Source organism: Rattus norvegicus, chromosome 13 (genome assembly GCF_036323735.1).
Source record: "Rattus norvegicus strain BN/NHsdMcwi chromosome 13, GRCr8, whole genome shotgun sequence".
Taxonomy (NCBI): domain Eukaryota; kingdom Metazoa; phylum Chordata; class Mammalia; order Rodentia; family Muridae; genus Rattus; species Rattus norvegicus.
The window spans coordinates 76,186,806-76,190,770 of NC_086031.1; the positions used below are offsets into that span (position 1 = coordinate 76,186,806).

Genomic DNA, 3,965 nt, shown 5'->3' on the forward strand with positions numbered 1-3,965 from the left:
AGTAAGTATTCCCCTTTCTAACTATCTAACCAGCACTTGTGGTTCTTTGTAATTTTGATAGTCATTCCTACTGAAGTGTCATGACAGCTGGTTGTGTTTGATTTATTATTATCATCAGTTATGTAGAAGGCATCTTATATCCTTGGTGTCCAGTTCTATGTCTTCTTTTGGAAAGTGTCTATTTAGGTTGGTTGTCTTGTTTCCATTTAAATATGTGACTTGTGTGTCTTACATTTTCTCTTCAAGGCCTTTAAAACAAAGCTGTGTAGCTCAGTGGGAGCCCTAAGGTTTGAGCTCTCTGTGGATTACTCTCTGTTATAGGAGCCGTTTTCCCAGGGCTACAACCCTTGGATCAGATGATATTCAGTGATGTCCCATGTTGGAGTATAAAGGTTCTTTTGGAACATCTTGAAGGACAATAGTAGCCCTTGGTCTCATACTAAAGAAAGTGACTCTTCCCAGAGGAGTAACAACGCAACTAATGAGCATTTGTTAAGCACCATTGAGAGTCTTTTGGGGTTATTTCCTAGAAAGTTAAAAAAAGTAAACAACTATAATTCTTTTGAGCAGGTTAGGTAGTTGTCATGCTTGTGCTTTCAACAAAATTCGGGAGCATCAAACTGAGTTTTCAGGTGATAGCTATTAAAAAAGAATTTCTGATGATATTCAGCTTAATGTATGAAACTTAAAATAGGAATAAAATTCCTATTTATTGTTTCATTTTACCTTAAAGTTTTATTCACTAAAGAACAAATGAAATACATTTTAAAAATTTCTATCGCTCACACTTCGCCGCTGGCTTACACTGCGCTTCTTTCCGCTGCTCTGTCGTCCCGTCCTCTGCCGATCGCAATGGAAGAAGAAATCGCCGCCCTCGTCATTGACAATGACTCCGGCATGTGCAAAGCTGGCTTTGCTGGGGACGACGCCCCCAGGGCCGTGTTTCCTTCCATTGTCGGCACCCCCGACACCAGGGCGTCATGGTGGGCATGGGCCAGAAAGACTCGTACGTGGGTGATGAGGCCCAGAGCAAGAGGGGTATCCTGACCCCGAAGTACCCTATCGAGCATGGCATTGTCACCAACTGGGATGACATGGAGACGATCTGGCACCACACCTTCTACAACGAGCTGCGTGTGGCCCCTGAGGAGCACCCGGTGCTTCTGACCGAGGCCCCCCTGAACCCCAAAGCTAACAGAGAGAAGATGACGCAGATAATGTTTGAAACCTTCAATACCCCAGCCATGTACGTGGCCATTCAGGCGGTGCTCTCCTTGTATGCATCTGGGCGTACCACTGGCATTGTCATGGACTCTGGTGACGGGGTCACACACACAGTGCCCATCTATGAGGGCTATGCCCTTCCCCACGCCATCTTGCGTCTGGACCTGGTTGGCCGGGACCTGACAGACTACCTCATGAAGATCCTTACTGAAAGGGGCTACAGCTTTACCACCACTGCTGAGAGGGAAATTGTTCGTGACATAAAGGAGAAGCTGTGCTATGTTGCCCTGGATTTTGAGCAAGAAATGGCTACTGCTGCATCATCTTCCTCCTTGGAGAAGAGTTATGAGCTGCCTGATGGGCAGGTGATCACCATTGGCAATGAGCGCTTCCGGTGTCCAGAGGCTCTCTTCCAGCCTTCCTTCCTGGGCATGGAGTCCTGTGGCATCCACGAGACCACCTTCAACTCCATCATGAAGTGTGATGTGGAAATCTGCAAAGACTTGTATGGCAACACAGTGCTGTCTGGTGGAACCACCATGTATCCAGGCATTGCTGACAGGATGCAGAAGGAGATCACAGCCCTGGCTCCCAGCACAATGAAGATTAAGATCATTGCTCCTCCTGAACGCAAGTACTCAGTCTGGATTGGCGGCTCCATCCTGGCCTCACTGTCCACCTTCCAGCAGATGTGGATCAGCAAGCAGGAGTATGATGAGTCAGGCCCCTCCATCATCCACCGCAAATGCTTCTAGATGGACTGAGCAGGTGCCAGGCATCTGCTGCATGAGCTGATTCTGAAGTATCGATTTGCCCTGGCAAATGTACACACCTCATGCTAGCCTCATGAAACTGGAATAAGCCTTTGAAAAGAAATGTATCCTTGAAGCTTGTATCTGATATCAGCACTGGATCGTAGAACTTGTTGCCGATTTTTGACCTTGTATTCAAGTAAACTGTTCCCTTGGTATATGTTTAATACCCTGTGCATATCTTGATTTAGTCCTTAGTTCATGTGGCTCGGTCACTTGGTGGCTGGGGAGATCTGTGGAAAAGTCAGTCCCCAGCCTAGTGGATCTCTGTGAGCACCATGTAGTGATCTGTGCAGGGTATTAACCAACAGCAGACTTCCAGGATTTCCCGAGGCTGGCAAGGGTTCCTGAACCAGTTACCACTTCTTTTCTTGCCAGTCTAACAGGGTGGGAAAGTCTGAGCCTTAGGACCCAGTTTCTATTCTGGTTTTTTCCCTCCTGACCGCCATGGGTTGTTACTTGCCTTGAGTTGGGAACGTTTGCATCGACACCTGTAAATGTATTCATCCTTCTAATTTATGTAAGGTTTTTGTACTCAATTCTTTAAGAAATGACAAATTTTGGTTTTCTACTGTTCAGTGAGAACATTAGGCCCCAGCAACACGTCATTGTGTAAAGAGAAATAAAAGTGCTGCAGTAAAAAAAAAAATTCTATCTACCTGTGTTAGTTACCTTTCTCACTGCTGTGACCAAAATACCTGACAGAAGGAGCTACAGGTAAGCATTTATTATGCTCACCGTGTAAAGGGATACAGTCCATGTATCCTGGTAGAATACATGTTGGCAGGAATGTGAAGCAGGTGGATACATTGTATCCACAGACAGGAAGCACAGGGAAATGAATGCTGTTGTTCATCAGGCTACATTGTTCCCACAGACAGGAAGCACAGGGAAATGAATACTGTTGTTCATCAGGCTACATTGTATCCACAGACAGGAAGCACAGGGAAATGAATGCTGTTGTTCATCAGGCTACATTGTTCCCACAGACAGGAAGCACAGGGAAATGAATGCTGTTGTTCATCAGGCTACATTGTATCCACAGACAGGAAGCACAGGGAAATGAATGCTGTTGTTCATCAGGCTACATTGTATCCACAGACAGGAAGCACAGGGAAATGAATACTGATGTTCATCATGCTTTCTCCTTTTTATTTTTATTAGGTCCCTGACCCCTGGTATTTTGCCTTTCATATTTAACATGGCTCTTTCCTCCTCAGTTAAACTTCTCTGGAAACACCCTCTCAGACCCACAAAAAGTATGCCTCACTAATGGCTTAGGTGTCTCTCCCTCTCTTTTTAAAATTTTATTGGATATATTTTTTATTTACATTTCGAATGTTATTTCCTTTCCTGGTTTCCTGTCCATAAGCTCCCATCCCCTCCCCTTCTTCTATAAGGGTGTTCCCCTCCCCATCCACTCCCCTTTCCCATCCCCCCAACATTCCCCTACACTGGGGGTCCAATCTTGGCAGGACCAAAGGGCTTCTTCCTTTGGTGCCCAACAAGACCATTGACTTAGGTGTCTCTTAATTCAATCAAGTAGACAATTCAAATCAATCACCACACTATCCATACTATTGTGCAATCACAATACAAACATATTTCCATGTATTATTCCATGGATTGCAATCCAAATCCGTCACAATCTTGAAGCTGTATAATTACAATAAAATGTTTATATGTGACCCAATGAGTTGCATACTACTAAAAATTATAATTCAATCCAGAACAAACTTATTTTAAAAGATTTATTTTCAAGTAAGTGTATGAATGTGTTTCTTTGTATGAGTATGTGCGTGTGAGTGTAGGAGCCAGGGAGACCAGGAGAGGGTTCAGACCACCCAGAGCAAGAGTTACATGCCAGCAGCAGTTGTAAATGACCTGGTTTGGGTTTTAGAAATCAAACCTAGGCCATCTGAGAGAATA

At 44.6% G+C, this 3,965-nt stretch overlaps 1 pseudogene; it reads left to right on the plus strand.

Annotated features, from left to right (window-relative positions):
• Nucleotides 1-787: 787 nt before the first annotated feature.
• Actg1-ps4 (actin, gamma 1, pseudogene 4) lies at nucleotides 788-2,685 on the plus strand (annotated as a pseudogene).
• Nucleotides 2,686-3,965: the final 1,280 nt, after the last annotated feature.